Raw genomic sequence first — 25,999 nt, forward strand, 5'->3', positions numbered from 1 at the left:
TAGTGCCTTATTCATTATGACACTGACACTTCACATGTGCATTTCCTGCAGTACTCCAGTTCATAAATATATGTTCTTTAGTGGGTTTTGCAACAAAAATATTGGTCATAGCGTGCTTTGCCATGGAAAATTCTGCAGTGGGACTCGAATCCGGAATGCCTGCTCATAAGGCAAATGTTCTGCCCACTACACTATTGCTATGCTGCTTCATTTGCATATATATTCAGCCTTTTAAGCTGCTTTAACCATAGCTAAGCAATGGGCACACCTGCGCAGCTATGGTTAGCTTTAATTGGATTAAAAAAAAAAGCTAAAAGGGTTTCTTCATTTTATTTATATGTACTGTTGCTGTTGTACACATGGAGGACTGTTGGTGGGGATATGCAGACACCTATGAGCGGTCTCGCTCATTCCTTACCCCTTTCTGCTGTTCTACATTGCAGGGACACATTTATTCTGAGAGCTCTGCTCTCATACATGCCCCTTGCACTCTTGCACACTCCGTGTAAGCCTAGGAGCTCGGGCAGCACAACTTATCAATATGCATGGTGCGCTGCCATCCTGTTCCTAAATGGGCACTTCTGTGCAGGACTAAGATAGCCCTGCATGGAAGTTAATAAATCCGGGGGAATTATTATATAATGTAGAGTAACTTTATGATATATTTTTAAGAATGTGCAACAGTGCTGATTATATTATAATTAAATATGAACAGAAGTTGTTGAGGCAACTGAGCTACAATAAAAGAATAGCTGTTAAACTGTCAAAGGTAATATGATGGATATATTATGTAGTGGCCAATATTACAAAATGTGTTTGCTACATCATTTAGATTGACGAGTTTATGTTCCGGTAGCATTGCATGACTATGAAGGAGCCTGCACTAGGTTAAGAGTTCTGGTTCAAGAATGTATTAAATTAGAATGTTCCTCTTGTGAGAATGTCAGTAATTTAATACCAAAACAACCACATACTCTAATGTTTTGTTATTTACCTAAGTTACAAAAAAATAGTATTACTCCACCAGGAAAGTCAATCATTTCTAATTACTCATGGTATTTTGAAAATATAGTTAACATTATTAGTATGTATTTGCAAAAATATTTAGTTGAAGCTCCCTCAGTATTAAAAGATTTAAAACAATTTTCACAGATACCGCAACAATTTAAAACTGAAAAGAACTTGTAACACAATTGATGCAAGAAGACAGCTCCAAAAATACCCAGAAATTTATTGTTGTAAGCACTTTTGTTCATCCACAATACAACATGAACTTCATCAGACAACATTACCCAAAATTCATCACTGTTATATAAGCCTACTAATTAAACAATTAAGAATTCAATTATTTAAAAGAGACATTCCTTTAAAATCCCAATGCAGCACCTATAAAAAACTGCTTCCACCTTATATTAGAAAATGTAGACAATCATGATAAAATAGTTAAAATGATGAAAAAGGTTTTTGAAAATACGTTTTATAACATTATAAGACAAGTGCAACTGAAAACATGGGAAACAATATTCCCTCCTATGTTATTTTTCCAAAGATTTTAACTTTAGGATACATTTAATAGAGCAATATTCGTTGAGCTCTGGGTTAGTCCTTAGCTGCCATAATAATTCAGATTCTTCTAGTCTTAACTCCCATGGTCCACCTGTAATATTCCTGTCGACCTGTTCTATTACAGTAAAGTCAAACTTGTGTGTGGGGTTATTTGATATATGTTTCGCTAATGCATTTGTGGCACTTCCTTTACTTATATGGTATAGGTGTTCATAAATACTTAGTTTAAAAGCCAGCTTGGTTTTGCCAATATAAATGCATTTGCATTGTTGTCATAGTGCAAGATAAACAATTCCTATTGTTTCACAATTGAATTTTCCTTTAATTTTGAATGTCAAGTCCTGAATGCTAAACTCCTTCCCAACTTTTATGTATTTACAAAGAACTTGTATTTTATGACAGTGGCTATCGTGAACTTAAATATTTCTATTAGGCATAATGATAGTTTAGCTGCATTAAAAAGTAAAAAGACAGAGTTAAAGCTTCAAGTTGTATTATGAAATTTGAGGAATCTAAAGTAATAATTGTTTTAAATACGATGAAGAATTATATTGTCAGATTTTGGGAACAGTAATGGGTGCACACTTTGCCCCATCCTCATTGTGTTCATTTATTTATGGGCTTCTTCAAGAATAAATGCATGTATTCTAGGCTCTTAATCTAAATGTTGGCACCCAAAATGTTGACTGCCGAAAAGCCAAAAAAAAAAAAGACCAAAATCACGGAGAAGAAAGAATCTTGAAAATTGCTTTTCTCCTTAAAACTTCTTTTTTTGGGGGAGGGGGGAGACACCCCACCACACATACACACGCACACCCCCTGAACTTATATATACCAACTCTGAGATCACCATATCTCAGAGAAAAGTGAATATTCTGAAAAATGGCATCTTGGACTTATTATATGTAAGCCCATTCTTTCAGCCATTCAGTCTTTGCATTTTGTAGCTCACTCTAGCAGGTCCCCTCATTTCAAATGGTTACTGTACCGGAACATTCTAAGACATTTTTAAGGAAAATATTAAATATTACTTTAAATTTACCAATGCCTTGCTTTTTTAAGTGGGTTAGTGGGTGATATTAGGGAATTTGAGAATTTTATTGCTAACTTACATAGCAATGATGAGGGTCTGAATTTTACATATTGCATTTCTGAACAGGAAATAAACAATTTAGATTTACTACTATATAAAAAGTAAGAAATTAATTATATAGAAAGGAAAGTATACTATTAATTTATTTAGAGGAATATTGATAATCAGCCTACTCATGTATTAACAACTCTGCCTAAGGGGAGTTAACAAGGGTATATCATGCATACGGTAAATAGAATGACTTCCAAAAAGAAGCTAGGAAAATTTTTGCATCTTTTTAAGAAGGAGATATTATAGAATGTATATAGAGGATGCTTATAAGGAGGGTAAATGCATGCCAAGTCAAAATTGGATTTAAAATGAGAACGATTGCCTAATGAAAAGTGCTAATTTATATAAATATGAACAAAGTATAAAACAGGATATTTATTTTGTGAATATGTTTAATGTAATAAATTCAGATGTGGTGGATTTCGTCCATAGGTTGTGTGCAGTGTTGATAAATTATAATATTCTTAGTTAAATAATACCACAGAAGCACAAATGTTCATATACTGGGGGAAATCCTATAGGATAGTTTGATGTAGCTATTTAAGAAGACAAGTAGAACATTGGTGAACACTGCAAGTGACTCAGTCAAAAATGGTTCCATCTGGCAGGTGTAATACTTGTGGCTATGTGTCTGTACCTTTAAACGTAATTGTTTTAAGTTTGATTTGAAATGGGAGTTTGAATGTATTACTAAGGGTGTTAACCATGTTATGTAGTGTAACTGTACTATTTTATTACACAGGTAAAACAGTAGGGCTTTTTACAGAAATAATACATGAGCATATCAAATAAATCAAAAATGAGAATGTGGAAAATCCAATAGCAGGGCATTTTATAATAACTGATTGTTTTTAAACGTTCAGTTTTGGAATATATGCATTGTGACAGATGGAATTATATATCTTTTGAAATGATATTGAAGTGCAAGGATGCTATTTATATAATAAAAGTGAATACTTTAAAGTCATATGGCTTGAATCCTGAACAGCAGTGGAGAGTGTTACTTTAAAATCTTAATTACAGTCAAGTGATTTTGAATGTATGTGTTCATAGGGTCATAGGTGTTTACTAGGCTAATGACTGCAAGGGTCTTTTTAAGCCTAGCCATGCATCCCAAATCTCTGACAAGTTCTGGTACGATTGATAAGTGTAAGCAGGGGCTTGGGAGATGAAACATTTATGAGGAGGGGCCTGGGAGACAAACCATTGTGTCCTTTAGAGACATATGTGCCAAACCAGGGATGAAATATTATCTATTTATATTATTATATAAATGTTATATTATATGTGTTTTAATGAGCTTGTTCTCCCTAGAAAACAATTGAGCAAGCTGCTAAAGTGTTTTTAGAATTATGAATTTTTAGAGCTATTGCTCATAAATGGTCGTTTTGCTAGTTTGTACTATTAATAATTTCAGTATCAACATGTAAAATGACTTATGCACTCCAGCAATTTAATAGATTGGTGGAAGCACCAAAACACTAACATAAATGAAATATAGACCAAAGGCATCAGAGGTAATATGCTAATATCAAATAATAGCATAACAGACAGGGTTCACAGAAGGACATTCTCCCTAAAATTGGATCAGACCACTTAGTATTCAATCCTTTTTTATTATTTTTTTAACCATTTTGTCTCAGTTACTTGTAATGTTCTCAGATGTTCTACTGGTATTCTTAAATAGCTACATCACATTCAATCATCTGGTAGTGTGAACGTTAGCTCTAGATGAATATCACTGCTGAAGTGGCACCTGGACCCCATGTACAAAAATAGGACAAAGGGATTATGGATGATTGGGCTTAGCATTCAGCCTAATTAGAAAGGAATCTAATAAACAGTTTGGTATTATAATGGTAGAATAAGGTGATTTAGTTTCAAAATGTATCCTTTGAGAAATAAATTACTTACATAGTAGAACATTACTGGAGCACTAATGTGCAACAAGACATGTCTTTGCAAGCCAATTTGTCTGCATTAAGATGTTACACTTACTGGAAATGTACATTTATGTTCATAAGATACAATAAACATATTCAAAATAAGGTAGAATTCATGACCTGTCTCTGTGGCATAGAAAGATAAAGCCCTGACTATGCCTCAGGTGACATATGTTTGATTAGCAGCATGGAAAGCTAGAGAAACCAAGTGGAGGAGAGTGGGACTGGTCAGCCAATGCTAATTGGTCCATTCTATTGGGGATGAAGGCAGACTAGCTCACTACTAGGGTGACACTTGCTAGATTGCAAGGAGAAGGGCATAGCTGAGGTAATCATTCTGCAACAAGCCATTGGGATTGCCATGTGTGGCATATGTAGAAGTTGACTTTGCATCTCAGATCTCTTATCACAGGTTCATAGGCTAACAACCACCAGGGCTTTTATAAGCCAAGCAATGCAACCCAACCCAATTGTAGGTTCATAGGCTCATAGGTGTGTACTAGAGTAATGGCCTTGGAGCCTTTACAAGCCTAGCCCATAGGATTACCCTGGCATCGTGCCACCCGACCTTAGTTCCTAGCGGCTCTATTGAGTAGAGCCACTGGAATGATTCCCAGGGTGAATTTTCTATTTCCCATCCACTCATCAAGATTCTTCTTGAAGAGGGCCAGTGAAGTGCTCTGCTTGACATGTATGGCAAGTCTATTCCATAGAATGGGCAGTCTGTTTTAAATGGGGGGGGGGTATGTTTATTAGGTGGGATATGTTTTTTTAGGAAGGTTATGTTAGTTAAGAGGTTGCTAAAAAGTTGTGAGGGGATATGTTAGTTAGAGAATGTTCATTGTTGGTCTCAGTCTATAAGAAAAATGAGGGCCAGTCCAGTGATAAACTTATGATTACCCATCCAATGTTAATTAGGGAATGTTTTCTGTTGGCCTCTGTCTATAAGAAACATGGAGGCCAACCCAGGGATGAACTGAGATTTTTTTATCCAATGGTCAAGGTAACATTTGAATAGAGTTAGGGATGACCTCTGTTTACATGGTTGTGGAGCCTATTCAAAAGCATGGGGATCCATTGAGTCACATATCTGTCTTACCAGTATGTGCTACTTATGTTACAAGCAAAGCTTAGATCCCAGGATCTAGTAATTCTGGTGCTGCTCATTTTGTGGATGTGCAAAAGCTCCATCAGGGCTGGATCTAAGGATGTTTTATATGCCAAGGATAGATTGCCTCTCAACAACCTGTTAGAGACTGAGTGTAGTGACAGGGCTCTAAGGTGATCTGTATAGTACAGTGTGTTAATACTCTGGATTCTCTTGGTGAGGAATGTCTATGGATGCTCTAACTGTTGCATATGCCTAGTCAGGTACATGCCGAAGGGAGCACTGTACTCAATGATGGGTCTGATAAGGGATGAGTAGATTGCTATAACTTCCTTGTACCTGGATGTCATACCCTTACTTAAAAGTTGTGTGACACAGAATCATTTTCTTACTACCTCAGCTACGTGTTGGTCATAGGCCAGATAAGTGTGTGCATACACCAACAGCACTACTTGATAGGGGCCAAGGGTACTAGCTGCTAGTACAAGGGTATAGGGAACTACTAAAGGGGAGGTGAATACCACACAATGTGGCTGGGCTAATATATGCCTTCGGGCAGATAGCCCAGTACCAACCTATGAACCTATATTTTCATATATCTCTAATTACCAGGTCATCTCTTAGGGGTATCTTATAAATGGAATATTTTGCCTGGGTAAATATTTTCCCAAAAGGCACTATAAAACACTTCTTTGCATTGAATTTTAATCCGTGGATTTGGCACCAGTCATTTGTCTGTGTTAGACCCTCTTGCATGCGTTGAGTTTATGATAGCTCCCAATTTGTAGTCATCTGTGATCTTGGTGAACCAGAGGTCCTTGATATTAGCCTTGACGTTCAAAAAGTAGATGCTAAACAGAAGTGGACCCAGCACAGAGCCCTGTGGTACTCCACTGGTGACCTGCCTCTTGGTGGAGGTGGTCTCACCAATCCTGACTTCTTGAGTCCTATCTGTGAGCCAGCTGGCAATCCAGTGAGTTGTGCAGGAATTTATGTGTAATTCAGTGAGTTTATGCACAATACCTGATGCGTGTTGTGTTGAATGCCTTAGCCAGGCCGAGGTAGGTGGTATGCACCATTTTCCCTTCATCCCTTGCCTCGCAAAGAAGTCTACCAGGTTAAGTAGGCATGACCTTCCTTTGAAAAAAACAAACTGGGATGAGTCCAGTGTCTGTAAGGTTGCCAGTGTCTTTGTTGATCCAAGATAATCTGTTCCATGGCTTTCCATATTAGACTAGTCAGACTAATGAGTCTGTAGTTTCTGGGGAGAGTTGACGGTCCACCCTTGTGAAGGGGAATAACCATTGCTTTCCTTCCATTTGCTTGGTATGTAGCCTATTTTGAGGCTATAATTGAAAAGTGACTTAAGTGGTCATGATACGTCATGTGTCAGGCTATTTAAAAGGCAACCTAAGGTATTGTTGGGCCCCATTGAGGCTGTGGTTTTAGTCTTAATGAGCGCTGCTGTGAACTGCTCCCTTCTGATAGTTGGGGGGGGGTTACATTGGTAGGGATTTTACAAAGGGTGGTGGGGGTAATGTTTGAGGTGAATTTGTCATTCAGCAGATTTACTATGTCACTCTGCTCAGTGAAGGTGGTACCATTTACTACAAGTTTTGCACACTGCTGCATGTTACCTTTAAGGTACTTAATAAAGGATTTTCGACTGGAAACAGACTGCCTTGCTTGGATTACTTTTGAATACTTAGTAATGCTGTACAATTATATATTTTCTATTATTATTTTTTGTTTTGTTTTGTTTTGACTTAAGACGAGTTTAAGTTCGCTACTTCTACTACTGTTGTCTGATCGGATTAATATACAGTGATTAACTAAAGATATATGGACTGAAAATCTTCCACACAGAGAAGCTTCTTACACTGTTTTGTTTTTTTTACTGTTAAGGTTTCAGACATAGCTGTAGAAGGCCTTGTGGCTGTCTTTAGCCTGAGAAGCTATCTTGACTTTGTAATTAGTCTTGTTAGATTTAATTAGTCCTCTTAATTTCTTGTTTAGTTTTATTAGTAAGCTCTTGTCATTATGAGAGTTGCTCTTTCTGACTTTGGCCATGACTTTTTTCCCTTTTGTTATACACCCTGTTAAGGCTAGGATTCCACCAGTACAGTCTGTTTTGGTAGTTTGTTTTAGGCTTATTTCTGGTAGGTATAGCAGCTTCTATGCAAACATTTGCATGCTGGTACACTGTTTCTGTGAATAATTCTGCATAGGCTATTGTGAACCCTGGGTTGGGTGAGTCACTTAATGGGATGTAGTTTGCTTTAGAATAGTATCTAAGTTTAACAAGTTTTGCTGGATTTTTCCAAATTGATTTTTATTTTAAAGGAGACAGCTTTGTGATCTGACCTCACTAGTCAGGACCTCCCATATTGGTGAGAATGAGGTCCAGTATGTTAGAACCTCTGGTTGAAGTGTGTACTAACCGATCTATGGTGTTTGTGTTAATAATGTCCGGGAAACATTGTGCCTGCAAGTTGGTGGCAGTATTTTCCCCAGTCTATAGAGGGGTAGTTAAAGTCTCCCATGAATAAAGTGTTTGGTTGGATGGAGAGTGCCTCCGGTAGGCCTAGATAAGACTTGTTGGATTCTTGAGACATACATCATGACCTATAGATTAGTAAGATATTGGAAGGGACTCTATCTAAAGTAATTTGCACATGGATGAACTCCAGGGTATCATCATGTTTAACCAACCTTGAGGTATACGTGTTGCTAATGTAGACTGAGACACCTTCTTATATCCCTTGGAATGAGAACCATGGTGCTACACACAGATGACTTGATCATTTGGGAATCAGGAAGGCCTACAACTTCTGTTGGTAGATCACTGTTCAGCAGTCTGCTCATTGTTAAGTAGACTTGCACAGACTTAGCATTACAGTTAGTGTAAGCAAATCATGAACAATGCTGTCAGAGTTGCAAAAATGACTGAGCCTGTAAAATGGGGACTGAAGCATTTCCAGACTTAATGAGCAAGTACATGAAAATGTTCACTCTTACAAGTACTTTGGTGTCTGGCTAGATCCACTACAAACTTTCTCTTCTCAGATAAAATATTTGGCAAGGTTTCAGTCATGTTGAGTTCCTGTCACTGAATAACCAACTTGCTACTCAAACAAGCTAGGATATTAACTAGTAAAGGGATTTTATTTCCTACCATAGAACACACCATTCCAACTGTGGGATCATCATCAGGATTCATCTTCTGAAAACTTCCGACAGCACAGAAATGCATATCACTTTATTATTAGAGCTAATAAGGGCAGCACCATTGTCTCGCTCTTGAGAAAGATGGTTGGTTGCCCATTTGCCTGCATTTCTTCCTTATCTACACCCGTATCTTCAAGCTGAGCCGTCTTGAACATCATAAAATACATTGTAAAATTCTCCACTGCCTGATCTTCATTAAGCCATTTCTCTTCTTGTCTCAGATCCTTGTTCTTCAACAGCTTGCACAGACAAGGCATTCGCCATCTTCAGTCCCTTGCACTGGAACCCATTTCATTTTTTGCCTTTGGTATCGGCTCACTGCCATCGTTACACACAGCTCAAGTGAGTTGTTAGAGATAAAATCAGCTGCATAGCTGCAATGACATAGACCCAACCACCACTTCATGTGGATGGGTTCACTTTAGAGGTAATATACTGGGCTGATATCATTTGTAATTTGAATCTGCTAATATTCATCTTGCTTATCTTCTGTTTTACTTAAGCTGCCTAAAAAATCACATATACATTTGCCTTAAATTACATACTTTTCTGTTACAAATAGGTTGTGATGGAAAACAGCCTTTGTTGTCCATGGTGTCCATATGTCTTACATATGCAAATAAATAAAATGCATTAATAAATGCTCTTTCTTTTTTATTATTTATTTATTTATTTTATTTTATATATTTTTTTCTGGCAACCCATGTACTGTACATACCATGCAGCCATTCATTCCACAATAATACCTGGGAGAAATAGTATTGCCTTTACATGACATGGGGACAGTATTATTTATTTATTTATTTTTTTGTACCCAACTCCCTATCAGTCAGGTGAGTAAGAAGATAGCACATGATGTAGTCTAGTGAAGTACTTACATGCAATCTGCATGTGCTTTCATGCATGCTCATGTTGACTCACCTCCTAGTATTAATAAGAAAGTATTTCCTAATAGATATTTTCTTGTCCTCTTCACCCACAATTTGAAATCAGCTTCAACAAGCTCAGTTTTAATTTCCCAAATTCTGTTTCTGATAACCAGATATACTTGGTGAGCCCAGGTTGCCAGCTGCACAATCAGCAATAAAATCTGTCACCGGCATAAGGAAGATGTGAAAGACAAGATGAATAACTCATGAAATGTCTAACTTTCAAATGTTAGAGAAGCCAAGACTGTAGTAACATCCTGGAAATGCATCAGCAAGGTTATAACCCTAATGTTTGAATAAGAGTTTTTCGAGAATGTTTCTTATGGTGTGTGCATGACTGGAAAATGTTGTTTTTTACAGTTGCTGTGGGTTAGAGATTCCATTTCCCTGACTTATAGCAACCTTGGCATTAGAATAATAAAGTTTAGGGATGCAGGGAAACAGAACCCTCATATGAGGTATGAGATGGCTGCCCTCACACTTTTTTTTCTCTTTGGTAATATGCAGTCTTTAATGCTAGTGGTGTCAGCAGGTCAAATGTTACATCACTGATGAAAAGTCATATAGCCCTTCGACTGTCAAAAGCATTTCATCAAAAGATAATAATAAAGACTGTAAAGAGGACAATAATGCATTTGTTCTTACTATTATCTAGTTATTTTAATTAGACCTGAAATTTATATTTTCAGAAACTTTTTTGCTGGTATGTCTGTCATCAGAATGTGTATCTGTCCTCCCCAGACTGAATTATTTGGAACATGCAAGCTTCAAAAGGAGTTGCTGAGTTTGTGAAATGTACTTTGTGTGTTTTTAGTCAATATGATGATATGGAATACTGCTTGTTTTATGATACGTTAACCACATTTTTTTGTAAAAGGATATAAAGGTTTGCTTTTCTGTATAGGATTATTTTATAAATATGACTTTTCACCCAACCTCCATGTTTTTGTACACCGGTAAATAACATTTAGGTAGTACCAGTTTATTTATTTACAATTTTGGTAGCATTTCCTTTTTACATTTTGTGGTCAATTCTGTTCATGTTAAGTTTTTGAATCAACAGTTAGGTTTCTCCAATTGTATTCAGTTTTGGTTTGTTATTTAAATCATATGATGTGCTGCAACTTCTTCAGAGGCAAAAATGTAAAAATTCCTTGCAAGGATATGCCCCATTCTACCCTGACAATTAGATAACTACTGTAATTGAAGCTGGAAGGGTCAGAAATGCTAATGCCAAATGATTATCAGGTGTCCGACAAAACTCTCTAACACACAGGAGTCCACTGACCTATCAGTGGTGATTTGCTGCTTACTTATTATATATAAATGAATACCCAGTGGGCTAATAGGTTATAAGTATGCAGAACAAAAAAAAAGGACAGGAAGATTTCCTGGCTTTTGTGTGGTTGGGGTTTCATGGCTAATATACCTAACATTACATTTTTGGTCTGCTGTTAGATTATATATGACACTGTTGTATTTTCTCTCCATCTCTTGGTCTTGCTTCTCCATAAATAAATGCACATACAATTGTATGCATGGGTCTTCTAATATAAGAGGAGAGACTGCAAATCCTCATGAAAGAATTTCTTCCTTCAATGAGTATTTATCTGTATTATACATTTCCATTTAATAGAGTAACCACTGAGCTACAGCCCATTTGATTAAAGCCTGAAGTACAAACAGAGTGGACATGATTGACTATCCCCCGGATTCTGCAAGCCCTGCACGGTATGCAGGACTAGTGCAGGAGCTCCAGCAGGCAATATGTCTGCCGTGCAATCCAGGAATAACCTGCAGGGACGTGCACTAGCGCTCCTGCACTAGTCCTGCATGGACTCAGCTCCTGTATGCACATTACCCCATTTGCAGGAGAAATCCATGCAAATGAGGTGAATTTGCAATCCAGGAAACTGGAAACCAGCCATGCAGGACTAGTGTAATCTGCAGAAATGTACTCCACCAGTAACGGAGTACATTTCTGCAAACTACAAAATAGAGCCATGACAGCTTCAAATAAAGGGTGGATATCATGTAGAAAGCATGCCAATGGCCGACTATAATGCCACTGGCATGGAAAACAGTTGCAAAAATAAAAAAATCAACTTTTATTTTTTTAGCCGATCTCTGCTGTTTAAGCGTAGGCAGTGGCGCACAAACGGGATCGGGCAGAAACTAAGACAAAAAACGTAAAATGAGCACTCTAACCAAAATCATTATTTGCCATTATACTCAATGGCAGGCAGAAGACAACATGGCCAGTGAGTAGTGGTTGCTAAGGGGGGAGGCTCAGTGTGGGACATGTAACTATGCATCAGCAGGCAATCCTATGCAAATTAAGGGAATGATACTGAATCCCAGATTTCCCCTGCATGCTAGTCAGCACCCAACAGTGTAAGAGCAGGAATAGCTTAGTGCAAACCTAGGAGTTAGCTGACATCATAGAGGGGTTTGTCATGCATACTGTAAGCGGATTGGAGCCCTGTGGCTCACGTTTGCTCCTAGCTTAGCAGAGCTTAGCAAGGGGGTGTGTCTGAGGCTGCCTAGCACTCTTTACATTGCCTAAGTGGGTGTGCGCATCGTGTTTTAAAGGGAAAAAAAGTAAACCAGGAAATAGCAGCTCTGTGCATGTTTGAGCACTGTGTTTGTGCGGCATGCCCCTGGGCTTAAACAGCAAGGCAATGGGAAGGGAAAACAGCAGTAGGAAGGCAATCTAGGAGAACTAGCATAGCTAGTGGGTGAAATGTATCAGAATCAGCCAATTAAACAGGCAGCAGACCAGCCCAGCCCAGAACACTACTATAAACTATGCAAACACCTTTCTCTCTGTTTTTTCCCACATACTCTACACCACCGGTGTATACAAACAGGAAACTTTTAACAAACAAAAGCAACAAAATGATAGTGGCTGCAGCAGCTATCAGACATCAACATGTGGAAGAGGCTGAGGTTGGTGAGGATGAGAATGCTGTCTACCAACCCACAGTGAGGAGACGAAGAAGGGTGTACAGACCCAGTGTAACCTACCAGAGGCTACATGAGCTGGAGATAGTGGAGCGCTACAGGGTGGATAGGGACCTCCTACAGCAAATTGTTGAGCTGTGCTGCCACGTCTGACACACAGAACCAACAGAGGGGAACCCATCCCAGTGGATACCAAGGTATGTGTAGGCCTAGGAATACTAGCCACAGGTACCTCCCAAAGCCCAACTGGGGATATCACGGGGATCTCACAGGCATCAACATCCAGGGTATTCCACCACTTCCTGGATGCCATGTCAGCACATGCTGGTGAGCACGTATATTTCCTCAAAACCCGTGAGGTGATGGCCAGCGATATGCGTCTCTTCCACCAAATAGCAGAATATGCTGAGGTGGAGGGTGCTATAAACTGCATGCACATATGCATCAAAGCACCACCCAATGAGTGGGGTAGGATCTACATCAACCACAAGGGCTTCCCTCCATCAACTGCCAGGTCATGTGCGATGCCCAGGGCATTATAATTAATTTGTGTGCTGGCTGCCCTGGAAGCTATCACGATTCCCACATCTGGCATCTGACGCAACTGTAACAGAGATTTGCCAGTGGGGACATCCCTTACAGTCATCTAGTGGGTGATGCTGGTTACGCACTGGAGCCGTGGCTGATAACACCCATCAGAAATGCACACACACCCAAACAAGAACTCCATAATGAGGCACATGCACAGACCAGAATCATAATACAGCATGTGTTTGGGATGCTCAGGTCACGATTCCAGTACCTAGACACATCCGGTGGAGCCTTGCATTACTCACCAGCTACATGTACCCAAGTTGTTATTATATGTGCCATGATACACAATATGATCCTGTGGAAGCAGCTGCAGCAGGAACAGCACAGGGCAGGGCCACACAGCGCCCCCACCAATGCCATGGCCTGCACAGGCACAGAGTGACTTGGAGGAGGAACAACCTGAGCCTGCCCCAGTAGGTAGATGGAGGCATGCCCAGCATGCCCTGGCCTTGGCAAAGAGGCAATGCATAGCCCACACACTGACACAGTAGGGACTCAGGGAATGACACTTCTCTCTGACTCACACATACAGTAAAAGGGATGCCAAACATGATACTACCTGTGCTCAGCCATGTATAGGGAGTGTAATAAGTCCATCTGACATAGGCAGCCCCCAGCACCATCCTCAATACTGACACACCTACAAGGTAAGTCACTCTACTTACCAGTTTCCAATTGGAGTAGAATGTGTTGTTACTTGTATCTATGGTATGGATGTGAGCATGCAAGGGAATTGGGTGGCTGAATGGTATGCCAGCAGATAGTAGACACCTATAGTGGCACCATGAGATCTGTAACAAATACTTGTGTCAGTAGCCAGTACTACACATGGCGACAAAACCCAGTGCAGGAAATGTGCTGGGCCACATATGTGTCCATATGACTCACACATGCTAGTCAGGGAGGTTCATATACCCAGCAACAGACTCAGCCAGCAGGACAGGTGTAGCCAAACACAAACAAAGGCTGTGCTAAGGCCTTTGAATGATGGCTATGGGTAACCTCCCCCCTCCAGGCCTACACAGACAGACTACATCAGGTCAGGCAATGGAATGTTAGTTATGAAGGGTAGGAAGTCAGAAACTAATATGTAGGTCAATCAAACCTAATACATGTAGCACACTGATATGCCTCTAGACAGCATGATAGGTTAAAATACAGAATGAAATGGAGTACCTGACATACCAGTACAGAAATAGCAAATGTGTACAAGTGTCAGGTGTGCCCCCCAATCCTATGTAGAAATATAGAAACAGTCAGGTGTGCCCCCCATCCTATGTAGAAATGTAGTAACAGTCAGGTGTGCCCCCCAATCCTGTGTAGAAATTTAGAAACAGTCAGGTGTGCCCCCTCATCCTATGTAGACATGTAGTAACAGTCAGGTGTGCCCCCTCCACAAATCCAGCGTAGAAATGTAGTAACAGTCAGGTGTGTCCCCCCACTTCTGTGTAGAAATGTAAAAAGAGGCAGGTGTACCCCCTCCCCCAAGCCTGCATAGAAATGTAGTAACAGTCAAGTGTGCCCCCCTCCCCCAATCCAGTGTAGAAATGTAGAAACAGTCAGGTGTGCTCCCCCAAACCCTACTTAGAAATGTAGTAACAGTCAGGTGTGCCCCCCAAAGTCTATTTAGAAATGTAGTAATGGTCTGGTGAGCCCCGCAATCCAATGTACACACGTAACAGTCAGGTATGCCCCCCCAATCCTATGTAGAAATTTAGTAAAATGTATGTGTAGGTATAATACCAGTGGAGCACAGATGCCCAGAGGTGGCCAAGGTAGCAGGATAGATTGCAGCATTTGCACAATATGCAGGTATGTGTGTGTTAGGTTGGTGTGTGTTTCATATTGTGTGAGAGTGGTCAATATGTTTGCATGTTGAGGTATGACCTGGTGGCCATTGCCCACTACTGCTGATGACAAGGCCAAGTCCTCACAACTGCAGTGCCATAGACAATTCCCACCAGTATAACACATGCTAGCAGTAAGCCATTCTAAATGTACGGTGGTAATATGTGTCACCTTCCGAAAGATTGACATGGCATGGCTGTTGGGGTAGATATACAAGCAGTACACAGGAGAAAGTACCCTAGACATACAGTATATAATGTGTAACTGTGAAATGGACACACCCTTGGAATTTTACATACAGGTATGCATCACATTATCTTGGACTGTAGTAAGGGATCCCGGTGTTGTCTGCCCGAACACTTGTAGATCACAAAAGTGGTAGGACTGATGTTTTGAGAAACAGCTGATGTAAATGCACATGCCAGCATAACTGGAATGCCCCATGCATATCTGTGTGTCAGATGCAAGTAGTATCCATAGCACACATGCACTCAGCTCACCCAAACACTACCCACAGGTACCTCTCTGGTCATATTCCTGCTGTTGGGAATGGGTACAATATGACCCCACCAGTATATGGCAATAGCTAAAGAATGTAGCATGCAGTGCAGGTGTCCCATACAGGTGTGTCCCTAGCCATAGGTAGTACCTTGTCAGCATCCACACCACCTGATCAAGACTGATAAAAGGTATTGTCATGAACACCTAACACACCTATGCTGTCACCCCAGGGGAATATACTATATGGTGGTGTGAGACTGTAGAATTGACAGAATGGAAAGGCCTGCCACAGCTGGCCCACATCACCACCAAATGGCCTACAGACCTCTGCCAAAGGCCTGTGTCTCACACATACTGCCAATGCATGTTATGTCATAGACACCAAAATAACAACATGACACATTCCACATAAGCCATATTCAAGGTCATGTGGACAAACCACAGTAAGATGTCCACCGTGTCCCACTGCATGATCTGTGGACCAACACTAAAACACAGCTGTGATGCGGAGATAACCTTACGGAAAGTATCAGAGAATGTATGCATAGTGTATGGAAGAGGATAGAATAATAGAGGGGGTGGGAGCATGGGAAGCATGGAATGTGCAAGGTCTGACACACAGCTGTGTGCACACACTATCCCTGGCTGCAAATACATAAATGGGTGATACCTGCCCATACACCGCAATAGGGGTAATGTCCTGACTCATGGCCCCTGCCTCTGGGTAACCTGTGTGAATCTGTACAGCTGTGAGGTATTGTCACAGCAAGATAAGGCCATACTGTCATGTCGATGGATGTACAAGTATGGGATCCTCTGCCAGCACTGTACCAAGGAGCTAAACTGGATACACAGACCCAGCAGCAAGTGTCTGCAGCTCCCCCTCCAGAATGGCATAACTTACCATGAATATGTAGGCATCTGTCCACAATACCGGACACAGCTGCAGTCACCCTTGTCCCCCAGGACATCCCTGTGAGCAAGAATGTCCACCTGACAGTACACGAGGACAGAAAACATCACAGTGTATAAACGTAAACGTCTGAATATTTCTGCTAACACCAGTACCAAGTAGCAGAAGCAGCACAGACACAATCACCTACAGTACACACTATCCCCTGCACAGTTTGTCCCCATATTGCCAAATGATCTACAGATACCCTGCAGAAACATTATGCTACCTGTAGGTGTACAACACAAAGGTCTGCACTGGAGTACAAACTACCTAGAATGGATCCACAAATTCAATACAGAAGGGCATACTGGGCATGCTCACACACTTAAACAAATGAAGCCCATGTCTGCAAACAACAGTGGATCATACATATGTGACAGTTGCAGATGTTAGTGCATACACTCCTCAGTATGCACCAGTCATGCTTTGCACACACAGTGAATAGGAATACAGAAATATATCCAAGGACAACACACTATAATAAGCCAAAAGTAGACATACATAGATGTGTGGAAGAGAGTGACTGTGACAAAGAGCCATCCATCATGAGGCCTGTCAACCCAGCACACAGCCAAATGGCTACAACCACATGATGTTTAAATGTCACTCACTGTAGACATTAGCCATCGGTATCCATCAGCATTACAGACTATGTGGTGCAAGTGCTAGCTGTGCAACATGACTGTACAAGTCAGTAGTCATCTAACAGCTGTATACACAAACCGGCAGAATATAACCCTGCATGTGCCCGCATGTGGTGTGTCAACCTCTAGATGAATGGCTTATGGCCCATGCACACACACTGCTCTCCCCATACCCCTACTATGACAAACGTGCTGATGTCATCCACTTTGAAATACACCTTTGGCAATGAAGTAGCTTAGTAATCTCTGTGGTGCATCCTAAAACCGTATAATGCTGTAGTGTTATAAATTAGTCAGATAGGAGTTCTAATCCCAGACATGGTAACTGTATGTCTGTGTAGGGAACAATGCTTTTTAGGGTAGTCACGCTCAATACAATTCAAATGCCCTACTTTGGCAAGGCTGCTGATGTCATTTACTGTGAAATACACCATTGGGAAAAATGTCACTCAGTGATCTCTGTGGCTCATCCTATAACAGTGTAATGCTGTAGTGTGATGTAGAACTCTGGTAGGGGTTCTAGTCCCACACATGGCAAGTGTGGATGTTTCTGTGTGTGTGTTCCTTTGTTTGTGTAGGGAGCAATGTTTTTAGGCTAGTCACACTCACTTCAATTCAAATGCCCTACTTTGGCAAGCCTGCTGATGTCATTCACTGTGAAATACACCTTTGAGGAAAGAGTACTCCAGTAGTCCCCATGGTGTGTCCTGTAACTGCATAGTGCTGTAGTGTAATAAACTAGTTAGGTAGGAGTTTGATTCCCAGACATGGCAGATGTGTGTCATTTGTATATTGTGTGTAGATAGCTGTGAGTGTCTAACAACTGGACTCATTGTGAAGTGTATTTTGCAAATTTCTTATATGGTGGCCCTAGTATATGTCACAATGTCCACCTTACAGGGATAACAGATGTGAAATAACCGGGAGGCTGGGGTGCCAACCCATACCCCTACATGCTAGATCAAGGCCTGCGAAACAAAGTTAGCAACCCTTGTATTACCCAGAGAACACTCTCAACCCATGTCTCATACACAAACACACTTGCCTAGGCAACAACCGCTATGTTGGTAGTACCCTGCATATTGCCCAGAGATAGTAACCATGGTGTGATTGCAGTAAACTACAGAGGGCAAGGCACCCTGTCCATCAGTAAAATAGACACGTACATGCAGACAGTGCACCTTCACTATGTTCCCCACCAGACACCTGCAACACCTGTGGTGCCATCAAATGTCACCCACAAAGGACATAACATGCCTTAAACACATGCCCTGTATGGACAGATGCCACTGATACCAGGGAATAACTGTATCATGCTATCAATGTAGGTGCAGGGTCAACCTGCTGTCCATTGCCAGTTCCCCCCACATGAGGCCAGGACTGGCATATCTGATGATAACTATCAGTGTATACAACATGGGACAGACACCCCAGGTACAGTTCCACATGTCACTGTACTTACATGTGGGACATGTGCATATCCCAGACACCATCCATGGCATGGACTAAAAACACATACATGGAGAGAAATGCACAGCAATGGCCACATGCAATAGTTACCCAGGTGACTGGATGATGAATACAATACCCACCTGTTTGGGCCAATTCAGACACTACACCCCTGGGCCACACTGCAGACCATTGTCATGTAGCCTGATGCCAAGGTATACCCATCACCTAGCCTTGTATAGCAGTCTGGCACAGTCAACCACTACACACCAATGAAGCAATGCACCCATGCACGTCAGTACTGGCACTCGGTGTCTGTGTGTGTGGTTTATGATGCTTATGACCACATTTACACTTATTACAACTCTCATGGGCATACTGAAGCATGCTGTCTGATGTCAGACATCTCCACATACCTTTTGCCCATATAACCTCCCTGTGTTGCATGTGATACCTGCACAGTACTGCATTGTGTCAAACTAACTTGTGAGGAGTTGTATTCCTTACCCTGCCAAGTGTGTCAATGTGTGTGGATCCCTGAGAGAGTGTTTCTATGTTAACGCTGACACCTGTTGATGTGGACAGTCATGTGTACCACACCTACCATATAGCTACCATATCACTTTTGCAGACGTCACTCACCATCACATATACATTTGGAGAGCTCTTCAAAATGTGACCTATGTGGTGCATCCAATAGCTGCATAGGCATGTGATAGCAATACATAGTTGGGGTTTGATACCCTGTAGTGGTAGGTGTGTGACACATACATGCTTAAGTTTTACACTCCCACACCTCCCTGACTTATGTTTGCCTCTGTCTGCCTCTCTCACTCCCTCTCTGGTGGATGTGAAGACTTACACCTGCTTTGCTTAGGCAGCAGCATGTGTTTTGTAAGTGATGCTCATGATCAGCTGATGGCCTCTGCATGAATTGCAGTTCTCCACTAGCTGATTGCATGAGGAACAGCTGTGGTAACATTCCCATAGCCATTTGCATGGAAACACACTCCAATATCTAGGAACATTATGTTAGTGTTGGGCCTTTTCATTCACTGTGAGCAGGACCTAGATCTGTTGTTTGTCAAACAGCATCACAGATGGATTGGGGTTTTACCTCTAACAACATACACTATGGAAACAGGCCAACACATAGTAGAGAATGTGCCTGATATGACTACAGAATGTAAGTGTTGCTACTCTGCATTTGGAGTAATGGTTTAACAGGGTGTGTGTGAATATGGCTGTTATACATGTTTTAATACTTGTCATGATAGTGCTATGTTTCTGTGGAAACCCCAATCTTTAGGGTCTTCTGCAGACTGGGCAGTGTGTGGTGCCTTTTGTTTCTTGTGTTATCCACAGAGCACCTATGTGTGAACTGCAGAAGCATAGTGTGAGGACTGCAGACAGTACATGGTAACAGACATGAGAGTTACTGACCTCATGTCCCTCATAGGACATATGTTGCAACAAACCCTGTTACAACAGTAAATGTATGAGGTTATCAAAGCAACATGTCAATAATGGCCCTGTGTTTGTGCCTCCAGCCACAACTGTGTCAACCTGTGTACATATGTCATGCAGTAAGAGTGTATATGTCCTGTACACTATAATTTATTGACATCATATCTTATAACAAGCCAGTGGGATATCAGACTGTGACACGTTATGTATAGTACGGGTTCTCATTGAGGACATAAACTGGGCATTCTGTGGTTGTGTATACAGTACTGATATCTGTGTACTTATGGTGATTGTCAACAATGTGTGTATTATAAATATGTACCTTGTCCTGTGTACAGACTGTGGTAAATGTCATTGTTCTTGGCCCTGTTCTATCTGATATTACATGCAGCTCCACTGGATGTTACTTTATTGGCTTACATGTTTGTAGGGCCAAACACACACACATGTCTCATACCACAGACCAGCATCAGACCACACTGTGTAGTGGCCCAGTATATATAGGGTTAGTGTGTGAGTGGCACATATGAGGATGGTGTAGATCAGATAGTCCATATACTGTAATATTGCGATAGCTACCAAATGTGGCTGTGGCTGTGTTCACATTGGTTGTGGTTATGCACTTTCACACAGGTGTTTGTTACTCTGTGCTGTGACATGCCTGTAGAGCCTGCTATATATGCAGGTACATGTGTATTCCCCCATAAGAAATGTAGGCCAGTGTTGTGGCAGTCTTCCTGTAGCCTGCACAGTGCTTTGTTACATGCCTAGCAGCTTAGTGTACTTACCCAGTGTGATGTTATGTCCAGATACTTGCCAGATGTACTGCTACCAGGACACCATAACAGTCATGTATGTCCGACAAAGCAGTAGGATCCTGTACAGATGTATGTCACTAATTAGTGGGTAGTATGTGGCCATGGCACATCTGTGCCAGCGGTTATTATGTGTCAGGACAGACAGGGGTGTGTAAATGCATAACCTATGGGAGAAAATATATACTAGTATTTATGTGCTATACCCATCTACATGGCTGTTAACATCCACATTGTCAGGCTTGGTCTACATGTCCTGCACTAAAGGGTTCTGTGTATACCTCTGGACTGATCAGAGTGTGTCAGACTGTCCTCATTTATTGGTCATATCTCTGCTGTAGTACACAGGATCATTACTGTGCTAGCAGTGGTATCGTACTATGTTTTCCTTAGAATGTCTGTCAGTAGCCAATGGTGCACATGATAAAAGCAGCTGTGACCTCCCACACACAAAATGTCTGTGAAGACAACCCCTATCACGGTAGCAATAGTCTACATATATACCTGCACTACATACCTGACATCCCATTGCACTAAGAGTTTGGGACTATTGGTGCTGAGGTAGGGCTCCAGTCCATGTTCAGAACATATGGTGGACATGTATGTATATATAATTATCCATATATCTATATATATATATATATATATATATATATATATATATATATATATATATACACATATACATATTGACATACATAGATGGATATGTATATGTACATATATATATATATATATATATATATATATATATATATATATATATATATATATATATATATACCTATCTATAAACACTCAGATATATACATATACACAGCAATATATGTCTACACATATGCAGATAGAGATACATATGCACATATACTTATGGATATCTACATATATATTGACAGTAATAGGTATATCAGAATAGATATGTATGCACATATAGTTATAGATATCTACATATATATCGACATAAATAGGCATATCTGTACACATAGGATGTGCATATATATATATATATATATATATATATATATATATATATATATATACATGTATGTACATACGAAGAGATGCACACATGCCCATATATATGTTGCACTATACATATGCATGAATATACATGTGTATGTAACATGCACACATGTATCAACCTATTGTACAGAGAAGGTCAGAAAGAGTTGCATTGTGTTTTTGTAGACTTAGAGAACGCATATGACAGGGTGCCTAGAGAGAAGTTGTGGTACTGTATGAGGAAGTCGGGAGTGTCAGAGAAGTATGTAAGAGTAGTACAGGATATGTACGAAGGTAGTGTGACAGTGATGAGGTCTGCGGTAGGAGTGACGGATGCATTTAAGGTGGAGGTGGTATTACATCAAGGATCAGCTCTGAGCCCTTTCTTATTCACAATGGTGATGGACAGGTTGACAGACGAGATCAGACAGGAGTTCCCCTGGACTATGATGTTTGCAGATGACATTGTGAACTGTAGTGAGAGTAGGGAACAGGTGGAGGAGACCCTGGAGAGATGGAGATATGATCTAGAGAGAAGAGGACCAAAGGTTAACAGGACTAAGACAGAATATATGTGTGTGAATGAGAGTGAGGATAGAGGAATGGTGAAGATGCAAGGAGTAGAGGTGGCGAAGGTGGAAGAGTTTAAATACTTGGGTCAATAGTTCAGAGTAATGGTGAGTGTGGAAAAAAGTACAGGCAGGATGGAGTGGGTGGAGAAGAGTGTCAGGAGTGATTTGTTACAGACGAGTACCAGTAAGAGTAAAAGGGAAGGTCTACAAGAGGGTAGTCAGACTTGCTATGTTATATGGGTTGGAGACAGTGGCATTGACAAAAAGGCAGGAGTTAGAGCTGGATGCGGCAAAGTTAAAGATGTTAAGATTTGCACTGGGTGTGATGAGGGTGGACAGGATTAGGAATAAGTATAATAGAGGATCAGCCCAGGTTGGAAGGTTTGGAGACAAAGCCAGAGAGGCAAGATTACATTGGTTTGGACATGTGCTGAGGAGGGATGCTCAGTATATTGGGAAAAAGATGCTAAGGATGAAGCTACCAGGTAAGAGAAAAAGGCCTAAGATAAGGTTTATAGATCTAGTGAGCAAGGACATGCAGGTGGTTGGTGTGACAGAGCAAGATGCAGAGGACAGGAAAAAGTGGAAACAGATGATCCGTTGTGGTGACCCCTAATGGGAACAGCCGAAAGAAGATGATGATCCATATTCCTGTCATGTGTAATCCTCACAGTTGTGTATACTCTCCCAGATGTATCCCACCGTATGTATCTGCTATGTGTACATTATGTTAAAATAACGTGTGATGCAACAGTCATATTAATAACAAGTCCTACACAATTGTGGTAGTAAAGGCAATTGTTCAATACTAATCAATATGTGTATTGACAGATATATTGGAAAAACAACAGCTGTCTTCACAGTGGTCATGGTGTAGTGGTTAAGTGTTGTGAATTTAGTGTACAGGGTCCTGGGTTCAAAACTTGCAAGGGCTATTCATTTTGTTGTTGGGCAGAACAAGGGCAATTGGATACAGAGGGATTAAGGTACTTTTAAACAGTTGTAAGTGGATTTGCACGGGTTTGTGTGGATGTAAGCACTGCTAACTTCTGGTTACAGTTTCTTATACTGATTTAGCTTCTCAATTGCTTAAACTGTGTAGGCATTGCTTACCCCCATGCAAACAGGCTTAAACCTGCTTACTGCTGCTTAAAAGTGCTTACTCCTACTTATCCCCATGTTAATTTCTTTAAAAGAAAAGGAAAAAAAGGGTTGATAGGACAGTGGTGAAAAAGGGGCATAAAGAGGGAAAGACAGTGGAGAAAATAGCTAGAGATGTGCAGGAGGGTGTAGGGAAGGTCCATAGCTGCCCATTTCTTCTACAGCAACAGCTTTGCATATACACTGACTTTGGTGGTAGATTTTGACACTCAAACCCTTAAGAGAGGGGTGAGGACAGCAATAATATGTCGTGATGCCAATTAGACCAGATTACATGTGTCCAGTGGACACATGTGTGAAATGGACAGCTATGTATGGGGCGAGATTTTTTTGGGAACAGATTTCCCTGTTTTTCAGATGACAGTGGGATGTTGGGGAGGGATAGTAGGCATATTTGGGGAGGTAGGTTGGCTAGGTTAACAGACAAGACAAACAAGATGCATACAGGGGTGGTATATGACACATGTGTGGGGTAAACACCTTGATGGGGGGGTGTTGGAAAATTGGAAGCCCATGAGTCCCCTAGTGGAAACAGTGGGACTGAGATCCCCACCCATGGGCAGTCACCACTGCACCTTCACAGCCCCGAAGGTGGCTGTGCTGGAGGCTGAGTCGGAGAACCAGACAGACACTCCACTCATGACACATGGCTCTTGAGCTGGCAAGGAAGATCTCCAAACTGCTGATCAAACTCTCTACACACTACGACCCAGACCTGGTGATGGTGACAGCTTCCTGTCCATGTCTGCTCCCAGGGAGGGTCAAGCCCCATCACTGAGGCGGTTCCACCTGAAGGTGGTGCACGACCAATGGACGAGGAGGTCCCGGGATGAGCCCCAGATGTGCTGGTGGCCAGTGCCATGGCCAGCTGAGGTGGGACAGGTGGGTTCGCTGGGACCCGCATTCCCATACGTAGTATGGTGTTTATGGTGTATCAACATATGTGGGTTAGTAATATTCAATACATTCCAATGTTAGGTATAACAGCATGCATAGATATTCCCATTAATCCAGACACCAGATACGGAACAGTTGCATATCAAACAGAACACATGCATATATGGGACCACCACAGTGGTAATAACAACAGCATGCAGGTACATTAATGGCACCATGCCACCAATGTCGGAGTATTTCAACATACCACATGCATAGAAACAGATTTAAATATTTATCAACCAATAGGACATATGTCCCAACATAACAGTGGAGTCATCACATACCAGTTGAGGTGGGTATTTAGTGTATTGTTGGAGATATGGTGGGGGGGTGTCAATTAACAACTAGTATATTCCTGTAGTTCGTATTACTTTCCTAGTCAGTGCTGTTACCTGTACCTCAGAAATATTACTGCACTACCTTATTGCCTTAGTTTGGACAGTGATATGGCTGTCATCATCTTTATACATGAACTGGTTTTACCTGTAGTATACACCTCTTACCTGGTATACCTGTGGAGGAATTGTTTGTTAACATTAACTGTTTCTATACATACTCTCATATTCCAGATTGATGTTATGCACATACCTGTCCATCTCTTTTCGCACAGACTCTGGCTATGTCTTGACCACATGCAGGTGAACCAGGACATATGTAGACTATAGCCCTCTTCAACCTTTAGTGACTTACAACATTCTTATACAGGAATTCCTACACAGTTATATTATGTAGCACAGTGTGGGTGACAGTGATGAGTAATACTTTATTATTCAGAGCAACTGCATCAGCCACAATGCCATACAATACCAAAGTAAACTGTACCAGTACAGGGTAGCATTCTTTTATTTCTGGGCACAGTGTTCATATCTGACAGACCTGTGGGAGCAATGTTTGTTAGCACTACCTGAATGTTGCCACACAAAGTACCAGATTCCACATTACTATTATGCACATACATCTCACTCTGTTACTGTACACACTCTGGTCATAGCTTGACAACATGGGAGTGTAAATGGGACATACGTAGCTTATTACTCTCATAAGATTTTGGGGAGTTGCTAGTGTGCATGCTTTGTTCTCATAGATGTGTGACAATCAATTGTATTTCCTGTTTGCTGCGTATGCGTCTGGGGTCATCCCACTGATTTTCCAGGGGGACAGGGTGACAGG

This window comes from Protopterus annectens, chromosome 1.part0 (genome assembly GCF_019279795.1).
Source record: "Protopterus annectens isolate FY-2018-M chromosome 1.part0, PAN1.0, whole genome shotgun sequence".
Classification (NCBI taxonomy): Eukaryota; Metazoa; Chordata; order Ceratodontiformes; family Protopteridae; genus Protopterus; species Protopterus annectens.